The following is an 18281-nucleotide window of genomic DNA, read 5'->3' as shown; positions in this document are numbered from 1 at the left end:
TCCACCGGGCAAGCTCTGCGTGCCTCGGTTTCCATGAGGTCTCCACCGTTGTTGTGCGTCAATGGAACGCGAGGATAGCTTTCAGGACTCCAAGCACTCTGGCCTCCGCACCGTTTCCCATGCTACCACACAGATTCCCCCCACATCTCCTCTCTGCCTGCTGAGCAACAAGCAGCCGTGTAGGTATTTCGGAACACTTCTTGCATGCAGAGCCCAAGGCGGCACACTGCTCTCTCTCTTCCTTTGGAAACCTAGGGTGCCGCAGCTTGCCCCAGCTCACGACGACAGTCTGGGCCGGTCGCATGTGCTGGGGAACGTGGATTCAGTGAGGTCAAGGGCTTTACATGCACTCAGAAAAACACTCTGCTCAGCCTTCCATCCAGGAGCTCACACCGACTGGCTCGTGGGTTTAGCAGGACGTCGATGTGAGGTCCAAGTTGAGTAAAGAGCACAATGCCTCCTTTACCCTGCAAGGCCTCGGAAAGAGGATTGCCAAATAGGCCTTACTCAGGCCAGCCCTCCGTCAGTGATCTTGCCACACTTCGACGCCTGCACGGTAAAAGATACTTAGCGAAGTTACCAGGGTTTCTCCATGCTCTTCCTCGGCACCTCCACTACTGCAGGGACTCATGTTTGCTGTGAACTAGGATAGGTGGCCCTGCTTCCAAAAGCAGTCTTTTCCCCTTTGGAAATGTGGATTCTTGTAGCCTCGGAGCTGTTTGCGAAAGCCTAGGAAGGCCCATCTTCTACTCACTGCAGGCAAGCCCGGGAAGGAAACGAGAATGTTCCCCCAGAGAAACAGGCTGCTTGCAAGTGTCGAGGGGCGCTTCTCAGGTGCCCAGTGTGTCCCGTTTGTTTTCCTTTGCAGCTCCCATCCTGCAGGTGCTTATGCTGGGTGCTAACAAGGGTAGGTGGCTCTGCCGACAAAAGCAGCCTTTTCCCTTTGGAAGCTTGGATTCTAGTGTCTCAGGGGCTGCTTGCCAAACCTTGAAGTGGCCCAGGTTCTAGCCTCCGCAGGTACGCTTGCGTAGCAAACGAGCACTTTCCCCCGAGAAACCGGGTTCCTGCCACGCTGGAGGAGAGTTAATCCCGCAGACCTCGTTCCTCCTGGGAAAGCGCAAGGCCACACTGAGCCTCAGGGTAGTGCCTAAGTTTCCACCGGGCAAGCTCTGCGTGCCTCGGTTTTCATGAGATCTCCACCGTTGTTGTGCTTCAATGGAACGCGAGGATAGCTTTCAGGACTCCAAGCACTCTGGCTTCCGCACCGTTTACCATGCCACCACACGGATCCCCCCCACATCTCCTCTCTGCCTGCTGAGCAACAAGCAGCCGTGTAGGTATTTCGGAACACTTCTTGCATGCAGAGCCCAAGGCGGCACACTGCTCTCTCTCTTCCTTTGGAAACCTAGGGTGCCGCAGCTTGCCCCAGCTCACGACGACAGTCTGGGTCGGTCTCATGTGCTGGGAAACGTGGACTCAGTGAGGACAAGGGCCCTACCTGCACTCAAAAAAACACTCTGCTCAGCCTTCCATCCAGGAGCTCACACCGACTGGCTCGTTGGTTTAGAAGGACGTCGATGTGAGGTCCAAGCTGAGCAAAGAGCACAATTCCTCCTTTACACTGCTAGGCCCCCGGAAGAGGTAGAGCCAACAAGGCTCGCTCAGGCCAGGCCTCCTTCAACGATCTTGCCACACTTCGAAGCCTGCACAGTAAAAGATACTTCGCGAAGTTGCCAGGGTTTCGCCATGCTCTCCCTTGGCAGCTCCACTACTGCAGGGACTCATGTTTGCTGTGAACTAGGATAGGTGGCCTTGCTTCGAAAAGCATTCTTTTCCTATTAGGAAATGTGGATTCTTGTAGACTCGGAGCTGTTTGCGAAAGCCTAGGAAGGCCCAGCTTCTACTCACTGCAGGCACGCCCGGGGAGGAAACGAGAATGTTCCCCCAGAGAAACAGGCTGCTTGCAAGTGTCGAGGGGCGCTTCTCAGGTGCCCAGTGTGTCCCGTTTGTTTTCCTATGCAGCTCCCATCCTGCAGGTGCTTATGCTGGGTGCTAACAAGGGTAGGTGGCTCTGCCGACAAAAGCAGCGTTTTCCCTTTGGAAGCTTGGATTCTAGTGTCTCAGGGGCTGCTTGCCAAACCTTGAAGTTGCCCAGGTTCTAGCCTCCGCAGGTACGGTTGCGTAGCAAACGAGCACTTTCCCCCGAGAAACCGGGTTCCTGCCACGCTGGAGGAGAGTTAATCCCGCAGACCTCGTTCCTCCTGGGAAAGCGCAAGGCCACCCTGAGCCTCATGGTAGTGCCTAAGTTTCCACCGGGTAAGCTCTGCGTGCCTCGGTTTCCATGAGGTCTCCACCGTTGTTGTGCTTCAATGGAACGCGAGGATAGCTTTCAGGACTCCAAGCACTATGCTTTCCGCACCGTTTACCATGCCACCACACCGTTCCCCCCCACATCTCCTCTCTGCCTGCTGAGCAAAAAGAAGCCGTGTAGGAATTTCGGATCACTTCTTGCATGCAGAGCCCAAGGCGGCACACTGCTCTCTCTCTTCCTTGGAAACCTAGGGTGCCGCAGCTTGCCCCAGCTCACGACGACAGTCTGAGCCGGTCTCATGTGCTGGGGAACGTGGATTCAGTGAGGACAAGGGCTTTACATGGACTCAGAAAAACAGTGTGCTCAGCCTTCCATCCAGGAGATCACACCGACTGGCTCGTTGGTTTAGCAGGACGTCGATGTGAGGTCCAAGTTGAGTAAAGAGCACAATGCCTCCTTTACACTACAAGGCCTCGGAAAGAGGTTTTGCCAAATAGGCCTTACTCCGGCCAGCCCTCCGTCACTGATCTTGCCACACTTTGACGCCTGCACGGTAAAAGATGCTTGGCGAAGTTGCCAGGGTTTCGCCATGCTCTCCCTTGGCAGCTCCACTACTGCAGGGACTCATGTTTGCTGTGAACTAGGATAGGTGGCCCTGCTTCCAACAGCGGTCTTTTCCCCTTTGGAAATCTGGATTCTTGTAGCCTCGGAGCTGTTTGCGAAAGCCTAGGAAGGCCCAGCTTCTACTCACTGCAGGCACGCCCGCGGAGGAAACGAGTATGTTCCCCCAGAGAAACAGGCTGCTTGCAAGTGTCGAGGGGCGCTTCTCAGGTGCCCAGTGTGTCCCGTTTGTTTTCCTTTGCAGCTCCCATCCTGCAGGTGCTTATGCTGGGTGCTAACAAGGGTAGGTGGCTCTGCCGACAAAAGCAGCCTTTTCCCTTTGGAAGCTTGGATTCTAGTGTCTCAGGGGCTGCTTGCCAAACCTTGAAGTGGCCCAGGTTCTAGCCTCCGCAGGTACGCTTGTGTAGAAAACGAGCACTTTCCCCCCAGAAACCGGGTTCCTGCCACGCTGGAGGAGAGTTAATCCCGCAGACCTCGTTCCTCCTGGGAAAGCGCAAGGCCACCCTGAGCCTCAGGGTAGTGCCTAAGTTTCCACCGGGCAAGCTCTGCGTGCCTCTGTTTCCATGAGGTCTCCACCGTTGTTGTGCTTCAATGGAACGCGAGGATAGCTTTCAGGACTCCAAGCACTCTGTCCTCCGCACCTTTTCCCATGCTACCATACGGATCCCCCCCATATCTCCTCTCTGCCAGCTGAGCAACAAGCAGCCGTGTAGGCCCTTCAGAACACTTCTTGCATGCAGAGCCCAAGGCGGCACACTGCTCTCTCTCTTCCTTTGAAACCTAGGTTGCCGCAGCTTGCCCAAGCTCACGAAGACTCTAGTCTGAGCCGCTTTCATGTGCTGGGTAACGTGGACACAGTGAGGAGAAGGGCCCAACCTGCAATCAGAAAAACACTCTGCTCAGCCTTCCATCCAGGAGCTCACAACGACTGGCTCGTTGGTTTAGCAGGACGTCGATGTGAGGTCCAAGCTGATCAATGAGCACAATTCCAACTTTACCCTGCTAGGCCTCGGAAAGAGTTTTTGCCAAATAGGACTTACTCAGGCCATCCCTCCGTCAGTGATCTTGCCACACTTCGACGCCTGCACAGTAAAAGATACTTAGCCAAGTTGCCAGTGTTTCGCCAAACTCTCCCTTGGCAGATCCACTACTGCAGGGACTCATGTTTGCTGTGAACTAGGATAGGTGGCCCTGCTTCCAAAAGCAGTCTATTCCCCTTTGGAAATCTGGATTCTTGTAGCCTCGGAGCTGTTTGCGAAAGCCTAGGAATGCCAGGCTTCTACCCACTGCAGGCACGCCCGTGGAGGAAACGAGAATGTTCCCCCAGAGAAACAGGCTGCTTGCAAGTGTCGAGGGGCGCTTCTCAGGTGCCCAGTGTGTCCCGTTTGTTTTCCTTCGCAGCTCCCATCCTGCAGGTGCTTATTCTGGGTGCTAACAAGGGTAGGTGGCTCTGCCGACAAAAGCAGCCTTTTCCCTTTGGAAGCTTGGATTCTAGTGTCTCAGGGGCTGCTTGCCAAACCTTGAAGTGGCCCAGGTTCTAGCCTCCGCAGGTACGCTGCGTAGCAAACGAACACTTTCCCCCGAGAAAGCGGGTTCCTACCACGCTGGAGGAGAGTTAATCCCGCAGACCTCGTTCCTCCTGGGAAAGAGCAAGGCCACCCAGTGTCTCAGGCTAGGGCCTAAGTTTCCACCGGGCAAGCTCTGCGTGCCTCGGTTTCCATGAGGTCTCCACCGTTTTTGTGCGTCAATGGAACGCGAGGATAGCTTTCAGGACTCCAAGCACTCTGGCCTCCGCACCGTTTCCCATGCTACCACACGGATCCCCCCCACATCTCCTCTCTGCCTGCTGAGCTACAAGCAGCCGTGTAGGTATTTCGGAACACTTCTTGCATGCAGAGCCCAAGGCGGCACACTGCTCTCTCTCTTCATTTGGAAACCTAGGGTGCCGCAGCTTGCCGCAGCTCACGACGACAGTCTGGGCCGGTCGCATGTGCTGGGGAACGTGGATTCAGTGAGGACAAGGGCTTTACATGCACTCAGAAAAACACTCTGCTCAGCCTTCCATCCAGGAGCTCACACCGACTGGCTCGTGGGTTTAGCAGGACGTCGATGTGAGGTCCAAGCTGAGCAAAGAGCACAATTCCTCCTTTACCCTGCAAGGCCTCGGAAAGAGAATTGCCAAATAGGCCTTACTCAGGCCAGCCCTCCGTCAGTGATCTTGCCACACTTCGACGCCTGCACGGTAAAAGATACTTAGCGAAGTTGCCAGGGTTTCGCCATGCTCTTCCTCGGCACCTCCACTACTGCAGGGACTCATGTTTGCTGTGAACAAGATAGGTGGCCCTGCTTCCAAAAGCAGTCTTTTCCCCTTTGGAAATCTGGATTCTTGTAGCCTCGGAGCTGTTTGCGAAAGCCTAGGAAGGCCCATCTTCTACTCACTGCAGGCAAGCCCGGGAAGGAAACGAGAATGTTCCCCCAGAGAAACAGGCTGCTTGCAAGTGTCGAGGGGCGCTTCTCAGGTGCCCAGTGTGTCCCGTTTGTTTTCCTTCGCAGCTCCCATCCTGCAGGTGCTTATTCTGGGTGCTAACAAGGGTAGGTGGCTCTGCCGACAAAAGCAGCCTTTTCCCTTTGGAAGCTTGGATTCTAGTGTCTCAGGGGCTGCTTGCCAAACCTTGAAGTGGCCCAGGTTCTAGCCTCCGCAGGTACGCTGCGTAGCAAACGAACACTTTCCCCCGAGAAAGCGGGTTCCTGCCACGCTGGAGGAGAGTTAATCCCGCAGACCTCGTTCCTCCTGGGAAAGCGCAAGGCCACCCTGAGCCTCTGGGTAGTGCCTAAGTTTCCACCGGGCAAGCTCTGCGTGCCTCGGTTTTCATGAGGTCTCCACCGTTGTTGTGCTTCAATGGAACGCGAGGATAGCTTTCAGGACTCCAAGCACTCTGGCCTCCGCACCGTTTCCCATGCTACCACACGGATCCCCCCCACATCTCCTCTCTGCCTGCTGAGCAACAAGCAGCCGTGTAGGTATTTCGGAACACTTCTTGCATGCAGAGCCCAAGGCGGCACACTGCTCTCTCTCTTCCTTTGGAAACCTAGGGTGCCGCAGCTTGCCCCAGCTCACGACGACAGTCTGGGCCGGTCGCATGTGCTGGGGAACGTGGATTCAGTGAGGTCAAGGGCTTTACATGCACTCAGAAAAACACTCTGCTCAGCCTTCCATCCAGGAGCTCACACCGACTGGCTCGTGGGTTTAGCAGGACGTCGATGTGAGGTCCAAGCTGAGCAAAGAGCACAATTCCTCCTTTACACTGCTAGGCCCCCGGAAGAGGTAGAGCCTACTAGGCTCGCTCAGGCCAGGCCTCCTTCAAGGATCTTGCCACACTTCGAAGCCTGCACAGTAAAAGCTACTTCGTGAAGTTGCCAGGGTTTCGCCATGCTCTGCCTTGGCAGCTCCACTACTGCAGGGACTCATGTTTGCTGTGAACTAGGATAGGTGGCCCTGCTTCCAAAAGCAGTCTTTTCCCCTTTGGAAATCTGGATTGTTGTAGCCTCGGAGCTGTTTGCGAAAGCCTAGGAAGGCCCAGCTTCTACTCAGTGCAGGCACGCCCGGGGAGGAAATGAGTATGTTCCCCCAGAGAAACAGGCTGCTTGCAAGTGTCGAGGGGCGCTTCTCAGGTGCCCAGTGTGTCCCGTTTGTTTCCCTTCGCAGCTCCCATCCGGCAGGTGCTTATGCTGGGTGCTAACAAGGGTAGGTGGCTCTGCCGACAACAGCAGCCTTTTCCCTTTGGAAGCATGGATTCTAGTGTCTCAGGGGCTGCTTGCCAAACCTTGAAGTGGCCTAGGTTCTAGCCTCCGCAGGTACGCTTGCGTAGCAAACGAGCAGTTTCCCCCGAGAAACCGGGTTCCTGCCACGCTGGAGGAGAGTTAATCCCGCAGACCTCGTTCCTCCTGGGAAAGCGCAAGGCCACCCTGAGCCTCTGGGTAGTGCCTAAGTTTCCACCGGGCAAGCTCTTCGTGCCTCGGTTTTCATGAGGTCTCCACCGTTGTTGTGCTTCAATGGAACGCGAGGATAGCTTTCAGGACTCCAAGCACTATGCTTTCCGCACCGTTTACCATGCCACCACACGGATCCCCCCCACATCTCCTCTCTGCCTGCTGAGCAACAAGCAGCCGTGTAGGTATTTCGGAACACTTCTTGCATGCAGAGCCCAAGGCGGCACACTGCTCTCTCTCTTCCTTTGGAAACCTAGGGTGCCGCAGCTTGCCCCAGCTCACGACGACAGTCTAGGCCCGTCTCATGTGCTGGGGAACGTGGATTCAGTGAGGACAAGGGCTTTACATGCACTCAGAAAAACACTCTGCTCAGCCTTCCATCCAGGAGCTCACACCGACTGGCTCGTTGGTTTAGAAGGACGTCGATGTGAGGTCCAAGCTGAGCAAAGAGCACAATTCCTCCTTTACACTGCTAGGCCCCCGGAAGAGGTAGAGCCAACAAGGCTCGCTCAGGCCAGGCCTCCTTCAACGATCTTGCCACACTTCGAAGCCTGCACAGTAAAAGATACTTCGCGAAGTTGCCAGGGTTTCGCCATGCTCTCCCTTGGCAGCTCCACTACTGCAGGGACTCATGTTTGCTGTGAACTAGGATAGGTGGCCTTGCTTCGAAAAGCATTCTTTTCCTATTAGGAAATGTGGATTCTTGTAGACTCGGAGCTGTTTGCGAAAGCCTAGGAAGGCCCAGCTTCTACTCACTGCAGGCACGCCCGGGGAGGAAACGAGAATGTTCCCCCAGAGAAACAGGCTGCTTGCAAGTGTCGAGGGGCGCTTCTCAGGTGCCCAGTGTGTCCCGTTTGTTTTCCTTTGCAGCTCCCATCCTGCAGGTGCTTATGCTGGGTGCTAACAAGGGTAGGTGGCTCTGCCGACAAAAGCAGCGTTTTCCCTTTGGAAGCTTGGATTCTAGTGTCTCAGGGGCTGCTTGCCAAACCTTGAAGTTGCCCAGGTTCTAGCCTCCGCAGGTACGGTTGCGTAGCAAACGAGCACTTTCCCCCGAGAAACCGGGTTCCTGCCACGCTGGAGGAGAGTTAATCCCGCAGACCTCGTTCCTCCTGGGAAAGCGCAAGGCCACCCTGAGCCTCATGGTAGTGCCTAAGTTTCCACCGGGTAAGCTCTGCGTGCCTCGGTTTCCATGAGGTCTCCACCGTTGTTGTGCTTCAATGGAATGCGAGGATAGCTTTCAGGACTCCAAGCACTATGCTTTCCGCACCGTTTACCATGCCACCAAACGGATCCCCCCCACATCTCCTGTCTGCCTGCTGAGCAAAAAGAAGCCGTGTAGGAATTTCGGAACACTTCTTGCATGCAGAGCCCAAGGCGGCACACTGCTCTCTCTCTTCCTTGGAAACCTAGGGTGCCGCAGCTTGCCCCAGCTCACGACGACAGTCTGAGCCGGGCTCATGTGCTGGGGAACGTGGATTCAGTGAGGACAAGGGCTTTACATGCACTCAGAAAAACAGTGTGCTCAGCCTTCCATCCAGGAGATCACACCGACTGGCTCGTTGGTTTAGCAGGACGTCGATGTGAGGTCCAAGTTGAGTAAAGAGCACAATGCCTCCTTTACCCTACAAGGCCTCGGAAAGAGGTTTTGCCAAATAGGCCTTACTCCGGCCAGCCCTCCGTCACTGATCTTGCCACACTTCGACGCCTGCACGGTAAAAGAAGCTTGGCGAAGTTGCCAGGGTTTCGCCATGCTCTCCCTTGGCAGCTCCACTACTGCAGGGACTCATGTTTGCTGTGAACTAGGATAGGTGGCCCTGCTTCCAAAAGCAGTCTTTTCCCCTTTGGAAATCTGGATTCTTGTAGGCTCGGAGCTGTTTGCGAAAGCCTAGGAAGGCCCAGCTTCTACTCACTGCAGGCACGCGCGGGGAGGAAACGAGTATGTTCCCCCAGAGAAACAGGCTGCTTGCAAGTGTCGAGGGGCGCTTCTCAGGTGCCCAGTGTGTCCCGTTTGTTTCCCTCCGCAGATCCCATCCTGCAGGTGCTTATGCTGGGTGCTAACAAGGGTAGGTGGCTCTGCCGACAAAAGCAGCCTTTTCCCTTTGGAAGCTTGGATTCTAGTGTCTTAGTGGCTTCTTGCCAAACCTTGAAGTTGCCTAGGTTCTAGCCTCCACAGGTACGGTTGCGTAGCAAACGAGCACTTTCCCCCGAGAAACCGGGTTCCTGCCACGCTGGAGGAGAGTTAATCCCGCAGACCTCGTTCCTCCTGGGAAAGAGCAAGGCCACCCTGAGCCTCAGGCTAGTGCCTAAGTTTCCACCGGGCAAGCTCTGCGTGCCTCTGTTTCCATGAGGTCTCCACCGTTGTTGTGCTTCAATGGAACGCGAGGATAGCTTTCAGGACTCCAAGCACTCTGTCCTCCGCACCTTTTCCCATGCTACCATACGGATCCCCCCCACATCTCCTCTCTGCCAGCTGAGCAACAAGCAGCCGTGTAGGCCCTTCAGAACACTTCTTGCATGCAGAGCCCAAGGCGGCACACTGCTCTCTCTCTTCCTTTGAAACCTAGGTTGCCGCAGCTTGCCCAAGCTCACGAAGACTCTAGTCTGAGCCGCTTTCATGTGCTGGGTAACGTGGACACAGTGAGGAGAAGGGCCCAACCTGCAATCAGAAAAACACTCTGCTCAGCCTTCCATCCAGGAGCTCACACCGACTGGCTCGTTGGTTTAGCAGGACGTCGATGTGAGGTCCAAGCTGAGCAATGAGCACAATTCCAACTTTACCCTGCTAGGCCTCGGAAAGAGGTTTTGCCAAATAGGCCTTACTCAGGCCATCCCTCCGTCAGTGATCTTGCCACACTTCGACGCCTGCACAGTAAAAGATACTTAGCCAAGTTGCCAGTGTTTCGCCAAACTCTCCCTCGGCAGATCCACTACTGCAGGGACTCATGTTTGCTGTGAACTAGGATAGGTGGCCCTGCTTCCAAAAGCAGTCTTTTCCCCTTTGGAAATCTGGATTCTTGTAGCCTCGGAGCTGTTTGCGAAAGCCTAGGAATGCCAGGCTTCTACCCACTGCAGGCACGCCCGTGGAGGAAACGAGAATGTTCCCCCAGAGAAACAGGCTGCTTGCAAGTGTCGAGGGGCGCTTCTCAGGTGCCCAGTGTGTCCCGTTTGTTTTCCTTCGCAGCTCCCATCCTGCAGGTGCTTATTCTGGGTGCTAACAAGGGTAGGTGGCTCTGCCGACAAAAGCAGCCTTTTCCCTTTGGAAGCTTGGATTCTAGTGTCTCAGGGGCTGCTTGCCAAACCTTGAAGTGGCCCAGGTTCTAGCCTCCGCAGGTACGCTGCGTAGCAAACGAACACTTTCCCCCGAGAAAGCGGGTTCCTGCCACGCTGGAGGAGAGTTAATCCCGCAGACCTCGTTCCTCCTGGGAAAGAGCAAGGCCACCCAGAGTCTCAGGCTAGGGCCTAAGTTTCCACCGGGCAAGCTCTGCGTGCCTCGGTTTCCATGAGGTCTCCACCGTTGTTGTGCGTCAATGGAACGCGAGGATAGCTTTCAGGACTCCAAGCACTCTGGCCTCCGCACCGTTTCCCATGGTACCACACGGATTCCCCCCACATCTCCTCTCTGCCTGCTGAGCAACAAGCAGCCGTGTAGGTATTTCGGAACACTTCTTGCATGCAGAGCCCAAGGCGGCACACTGCTCTCTCTCTTCCTTTGGAAACCTAGGGTGCCGCAGCTTGCCCCAGCTCACGACGACAGTCTGGGCCGGTCGCATGTGCTGGGGAACGTGGATTCAGTGAGGTCAAGGGCTTTACATGCACTCAGAAAAACACTCTGCTCAGCCTTCCATCCAGGAGCTCACACCGACTGGCTCGTGGGTTTAGCAGGACGTCGATGTGAGGTCCAAGTTGAGTAAAGAGCACAATGCCTCCTTTACCCTGCAAGGCCTCGGAAAGAGGATTGCCAAATAGGCCTTACTCAGGCCAGCCCTCCGTCAGTGATCTTGCCACACTTCGACGCCTGCACGGTAAAAGATACTTAGCGAAGTTACCAGGGTTTCTCCATGCTCTTCCTCGGCACCTCCACTACTGCAGGGACTCATGTTTGCTGTGAACTAGGATAGGTGGCCCTGCTTCGAAAAGCATTCTTTTCCCCTTTGGAAATGTGGATTCTTGTAGCCTCGGAGCTGTTTGCGAAAGCCTAGGAAGGCCCATCTTCTACTCACTGCAGGCAAGCCCGGGAAGGAAACGAGAATGTTCCCCCAGAGAAACAGGCTGCTTGCAAGTGTCGAGGGGCGCTTCTCAGGTGCCCAGTGTGTCCCGTTTGTTTTCCTTTGCAGCTCCCATCCTGCAGGTGCTTATGCTGGGTGCTAACAAGGGTAGGTGGCTCTGCCGACAAAAGCAGCCTTTTCCCTTTGGAAGCTTGGATTCTAGTGTCTCAGGGGCTGCTTGCCAAACCTTGAAGTGGCCCAGGTTCTAGCCTCCGCAGGTACGCTTGCGTAGCAAACGAGCACTTTCCCCCGAGAAACCGGGTTCCTGCCACGCTGGAGGAGAGTTAATCCCGCAGACCTCGTTCCTCCTGGGAAAGCGCAAGGCCACACTGAGCCTCAGGCTAGTGCCTAAGTTTCCACCGGGCAAGCTCTGCGTGCCTCGGTTTTCATGAGATCTCCACCGTTGTTGTGCTTCAATGGAACGCGAGGATAGCTTTCAGGACTCCAAGCACTCTGGCTTCCGCACCGTTTACCATGCCACCACACGGATCCCCCCCACATCTCCTCTCTGCCTGCTGAGCAACAAGCAGCCGTGTAGGTATTTCGGAACACTTCTTGCATGCAGAGCCCAAGGCGGCACACTGCTCTCTCTCTTCCTTTGGAAACCTAGGGTGCCGCAGCTTGCCCCAGCTCACGACGACAGTCTAGGCCCGTCTCATGTGCTGGGGAACGTGGATTCAGTGAGGACAAGGGCTTTACATGCACTCAGAAAAACAGTGTGCTCAGCCTTCCATCCAGGAGCTCACACCGACTGGCTCGTTGGTTTAGCAGGACGTCGATGTGAGGTCCAAGTTGAGTAAAGAGCACAATGCCTCCTTTACCCTGCAAGGCCTCGGAAAGAGGTTTTGCCAAATAGGCCTTACTCAGGCCAGCCCTCCGTCAGTGATCTTGCCACACTTCGACGCCTGCACGGTAAAAGATACTTGGCGAAGTTGCCAGGGTTTCGCCATGCTCTCCCTTGGCAGCTCCACTACTGCAGGGACTCATGTTTGCTGTGAACTAGGATAGGTGGCCCTGCTTCCAAAAGCAGTCTTTTCCCCTTTGGAAATCTGGATTCTTGTAGCCTCGGAGCTGTTTGCGAAAGCCTAGGAAGGCCCAGCTTCTACTCACTGCAGGCACGCCCGGGGAGGAAACGAGTATGTTCCCCCAGAGAAACAGGCTGCTTGCAAGTGTCGAGGGGCGCTTCTCAGGTGCCCAGTGTGTCCCGTTTGTTTCCCTTCGCAGATCCCATCCTGCAGGTGCTTATGCTGGGTGCTAACAAGGGTAGGTGGCTCTGCCGACAAAAGCAGCCTTTTCCCTTTGGAAGCTTGGATTCTAGTGTCTCAGGGGCTGCTTGCCAAACATTGAAGTGGCCCAGGTTCTAGCCTCCGCAGGTACGCTTGTGTAGAAAACGAGCAGTTTCCCCCGAGAAACCGGGTTCCTGCCACGCTGGAGGAGAGTTAATCCCGCAGACCTCGTTCCTCCTGGGAAAGCGCAAGGCCACCCTGAGCCTCAGGGTAGTGCCTAAGTTTCCACCGGGCAAGCTCTGCGTGCCTCGGTTTCATGAGATCTCCACCGTTGTTGTGCTTCAATGGAATGCGAGGATAGCTTTCAGGACTCCAAGCACTCTGGCCTCCGCACCGTTTACCATGCCACCACACGGATCCCCCCCACATCTCCTCTCTGCCTGCTGAGCAACAAGCAGCCGTGTAGGTATTTCGGAACACTTCTTGCATGCAGAGCCCAAGGCGACACACTGCTCTCTCTCTTCCTTTGGAAACCTAGGGTGCCGCAGCTTGCCCCAGCTCACGACGACAGTCTGGGCCGGTCTCATGTGCTGGGGAACGTGGACTCAGTGAGGACAAGGGCCCTACCTGCACTCAAAAAAACACTCTGCTCAGCCTTCCATCCAGGAGCTCAAACAGATTGGATCGTTGGTTTAGGAGGACGTCGATGTGAGGTCCAAGCTGAGCAAAGAGCACAATTCCTCCTTTACCCTGCTAGGCCCCCGGAAGAAGTACAGCCAACTAGGCCTCGCTCAGGCCAGCCCTCCTTCAGGGATCTTGCCACACTTCGAAGCCTGCACAGTAAAAGATACTTAGCGAAGTTGCCAGGGTTTCGCTATGCTCTCCCTTGGCCACTCCACTACTGCAGGGACTCATGTTTGCTGTGAACTAGGATAGGTGGCCCTGCTTCCAAAAGCAGCCTTTTCCCTTTGGAAGCTTGGATTCTCGTGTCTCAGGGGCTGCTTGCCACACCTTGAAGTGGCCCAGGTTCTAGCCTCCGCAGGTACGCTTGCGTAGCAAACGAGCACTTTCCCCCGAGAAACCGGGTTCCTGCCACGCTGGGGGAGAGTTAATCCCGCAGACCTCGTTCCTCCTGGGAAAGAGCAAGGCCACCCTGAGCCTCAGGCTAGTGCCTAAGTTTCCACCGGGCAAGCTCTGCGTGCCTCTGTTTCCATGAGGTCTCCACCGTTGTTGTGCTTCAATGGAACGCGAGGATAGCTTTCAGGACTCCAAGCACTCTGTCCTCCGCACCTTTTCCCATGCTACCATACGGATCCCCCCCACATCTCCTCTCTGCCAGCTGAGCAACAAGCAGCCGTGTAGGCCCTTCAGAACACTTCTTGCATGCAGAGCCCAAGGCGGCACACTGCTCTCTCTCTTCCTTTGAAACCTAGGTTGCCGCAGCTTGCCCAAGCTCACGAAGACTCTAGTCTGAGCCGCTTTCATGTGCTGGGTAACGTGGACACAGTGAGGAGAAGGGCCCAACCTGCAATCAGAAAAACACTCTGCTCAGCCTTCCATCCAGGAGCTCACACCGACTGGCTCGTTGGTTTAGCAGGACGTCGATGTGAGGTCCAAGCTGAGCAATGAGCACAATTCCAACTTTACCCTGCTAGGCCTCGGAAAGAGGTTTTGCCAAATAGGCCTTACTCAGGCCATCCCTCCGTCAGTGATCTTGCCACACTTCGACGCCTGCACAGTAAAAGATACTTAGCCAAGTTGCCAGTGTTTCGCCAAACTCTCCCTCGGCAGATCCACTACTGCAGGGACTCATGTTTGCTGTGAACTAGGATAGGTGGCCCTGCTTCCAAAAGCAGTCTTTTCCCCTTTGGAAATCTGGATTCTTGTAGCCTCGGAGCTGTTTGCGAAAGCCTAGGAATGCCAGGCTTCTACCCACTGCAGGCACGCCCGTGGAGGAAACGAGAATGTTCCCCCAGAGAAACAGGCTGCTTGCAAGTGTCGAGGGGCGCTTCTCAGGTGCCCAGTGTGTCCCGTTTGTTTTCCTTCGCAGCTCCCATCCTGCAGGTGCTTATTCTGGGTGCTAACTAGGGTAGGTGGCTCTGCCGACAAAAGCAGCCTTTTCCCTTTGGAAGCTTGGATTCTAGTGTCTCAGGGGCTGCTTGCCAAACCTTGAAGTGGCCCAGGTTCTAGCCTCCGCAGGTACGCTGCGTAGCAAACGAACACTTTCCCCCGAGAAAGCGGGTTCCTGCCACGCTGGAGGAGAGTTAATCCCGCAGACCTCGTTCCTCCTGGGAAAGAGCAAGGCCACCCAGAGTCTCAGGCTAGGGCCTAAGTTTCCACCGGGCAAGCTCTGCGTGCCTCGGTTTCCATGAGGTCTCCACCGTTGTTGTGCGTCAATGGAACGCGAGGATAGCTTTCAGGACTCCAAGCACTCTGGCCTCCGCACCGTTTCCCATGCTACCACACAGATTCCCCCCACATCTCCTCTCTGCCTGCTGAGCAACAAGCAGCCGTGTAGGTATTTCGGAACACTTCTTGCATGCAGAGCCCAAGGCGGCACACTGCTCTCTCTCTTCCTTTGGAAACCTAGGGTGCCGCAGCTTGCCCCAGCTCACGACGACAGTCTGGGCCGGTCGCATGTGCTGGGGAACGTGGATTCAGTGAGGTCAAGGGCTTTACATGCACTCAGAAAAACACTCTGCTCAGCCTTCCATCCAGGAGCTCACACCGACTGGCTCGTGGGTTTAGCAGGACGTCGATGTGAGGTCCAAGTTGAGTAAAGAGCACAATGCCTCCTTTACCCTGCAAGGCCTCGGAAAGAGGATTGCCAAATAGGCCTTACTCAGGCCAGCCCTCCGTCAGTGATCTTGCCACACTTCGACGCCTGCACGGTAAAAGATACTTAGCGAAGTTACCAGGGTTTCTCCATGCTCTTCCTCGGCACCTCCACTACTGCAGGGACTCATGTTTGCTGTGAACTAGGATAGGTGGCCCTGCTTCGAAAAGCATTCTTTTCCCCTTTGGAAATGTGGATTCTTGTAGCCTCGGAGCTGTTTGCGAAAGCCTAGGAAGGCCCATCTTCTACTCACTGCAGGCAAGCCCGGGAAGGAAACGAGAATGTTCCCCCAGAGAAACAGGCTGCTTGCAAGTGTCGAGGGGCGCTTCTCAGGTGCCCAGTGTGTCCCGTTTGTTTTCCTTTGCAGCTCCCATCCTGCAGGTGCTTATGCTGGGTGCTAACAAGGGTAGGTGGCTCTGCCGACAAAAGCAGCCTTTTCCCTTTGGAAGCTTGGATTCTAGTGTCTCAGGGGCTGCTTGCCAAACCTTGAAGTGGCCCAGGTTCTAGCCTCCGCAGGTACGCTTGCGTAGCAAACGAGCACTTTCCCCCGAGAAACCGGGTTCCTGCCACGCTGGAGGAGAGTTAATCCCGCAGACCTCGTTCCTCCTGGGAAAGCGCAAGGCCACACTGAGCCTCAGGGTAGTGCCTAAGTTTCCACCGGGCAAGCTCTGCGTGCCTCGGTTTTCATGAGATCTCCACCGTTGTTGTGCTTCAATGGAACGCGAGGATAGCTTTCAGGACTCCAAGCACTCTGGCTTCCGCACCGTTTACCATGCCACCACACGGATCCCCCCCACATCTCCTCTCTGCCTGCTGAGCAACAAGCAGCCGTGTAGGTATTTCGGAACACTTCTTGCATGCAGAGCCCAAGGCGGCACACTGCTCTCTCTCTTCCTTTGGAAACCTAGGGTGCCGCAGCTTGCCCCAGCTCACGACGACAGTCTAGGCCCGTCTCATGTGCTGGGGAACGTGGATTCAGTGAGGACAAGGGCTTTACATGCACTCAGAAAAACAGTGTGCTCAGCCTTCCATCCAGGAGCTCACACCGACTGGCTCGTTGGTTTAGCAGGACGTCGATGTGAGGTCCAAGTTGAGTAAAGAGCACAATGCCTCCTTTACCCTGCAAGGCCTCGGAAAGAGGTTTTGCCAAATAGGCCTTACTCAGGCCAGCCCTCCGTCAGTGATCTTGCCACACTTCGACGCCTGCACGGTAAAAGATACTTGGCGAAGTTGCCAGGGTTTCGCCATGCTCTCCCTTGGCAGCTCCACTACTGCAGGGACTCATGTTTGCTGTGAACTAGGATAGGTGGCCCTGCTTCCAAAAGCAGTCTTTTCCCCTTTGGAAATCTGGATTCTTGTAGCCTCGGAGCTGTTTGCGAAAGCTTAGGAAGGCCCAGCTTCTACTCACTGCAGGCACGCCCGGGGAGGAAACGAGTATGTTCCCCCAGAGAAACAGGCTGCTTGCAAGTGTCGAGGGGCGCTTCTCAGGTGCCCAGTGTGTCCCGTTTGTTTCCCTTCGCAGATCCCATCCTGCAGGTGCTTATGCTGGGTGCTAACAAGGGTAGGTGGCTCTGCCGACAAAAGCAGCCTTTTCCCTTTGGAAGCTTGGATTCTAGTGTCTCAGGGGCTGCTTGCCAAACCTTGAAGTGGCCCAGGTTCTAGCCTCCGCAGGTACGCTTGTGTAGAAAACGAGCAGTTTCCCCCGAGAAACCGGGTTCCTGCCACGCTGGAGGAGAGTTAATCCCGCAGACCTCATTCCTCCTGGGAAAGCGCAAGGCCACCCTGAGCCTCAGGGTAGTGCCTAAGTTTCCACCGGGCAAGCTCTGCGTGCCTCGGTTTCATGAGATCTCCACCGTTGTTGTGCTTCAATGGAACGCGAGGATAGCTTTCAGGACTCCAAGCACTCTGGCCTCCGCACCGTTTACCATGCCACCACACGGATCCCCCCCACATCTCCTCTCTGCCTGCTGAGCAACAAGCAGCCGTGTAGGTATTTCGGAACACTTCTTGCATGCAGAGCCCAAGGCGACACACTGCTCTCTCTCTTCCTTTGGAAACCTAGGGTGCCGCAGCTTGCCCCAGCTCACGACGACAGTCTGGGCCGGTCTCATGTGCTGGGGAACGTGGACTCAGTGAGGACAAGGGCCCGACCTGCACTCAAAAAAACACTCTGCTCAGCCTTCCATCCAGGAGCTCAAACAGATTGGATCGTTGGTTTAGGAGGACGTCGATGTGAGGTCCAAGCTGAGCAAAGAGCACAATTCCTCCTTTACCCTGCTAGGCCCCCGGAAGAAGTACAGCCAACTAGGCCTCGCTCAGGCCAGCCCTCCTTCAGGGATCTTGCCACACTTCGAAGCCTGCACAGTAAAAGATACTTAGCGAAGTTGCCAGGGTTTCGCTATGCTCTCCCTTGGCCACTCCACTACTGCAGGGACTCATGTTTGCTGTGAACTAGGATAGGTGGCCCTGCTTCCAAAAGCAGCCTTTTCCCTTTGGAAGCTTGGATTCTCGTGTCTCAGGGGCTGCTTGCCACACCTTGAAGTGGCCCAGGTTCTAGCCTCCGCAGGTACGCTTGCGTAGCAAACGAGCACTTTCCCCCGAGAAACCGGGTTCCTGCCACGCTGGGGGAGAGTTAATCCCGCAGACCTCGTTCCTCCTGGGAAAGAGCAAGGCCACCCTGAGCCTCAGGCTAGTGCCTAAGTTTCCACCGGGCAAGCTCTGCGTGCCTCTGTTTCCATGAGGTCTCCACCGTTGTTGTGCTTCAATGGAACGCGAGGATAGCTTTCAGGACTCCAAGCACTCTGTCCTCCGCACCTTTTCCCATGCTACCATACGGATCCCCCCCACATCTCCTCTCTGCCAGCTGAGCAACAAGCAGCCGTGTAGGCCCTTCAGAACACTTCTTGCATGCAGAGCCCAAGGCGGCACACTGCTCTCTCTCTTCCTTTGAAACCTAGGTTGCCGCAGCTTGCCCAAGCTCACGAAGACTCTAGTCTGAGCCGCTTTCATGTGCTGGGTAACGTGGACACAGT

This window comes from Eschrichtius robustus, chromosome 5 (genome assembly GCF_028021215.1).
Source record: "Eschrichtius robustus isolate mEscRob2 chromosome 5, mEscRob2.pri, whole genome shotgun sequence".
Lineage (NCBI taxonomy): Eukaryota > Metazoa > Chordata > Mammalia > Artiodactyla > Eschrichtiidae > Eschrichtius > Eschrichtius robustus.
Note: the sequence above shows the minus strand (reverse complement) of the source record.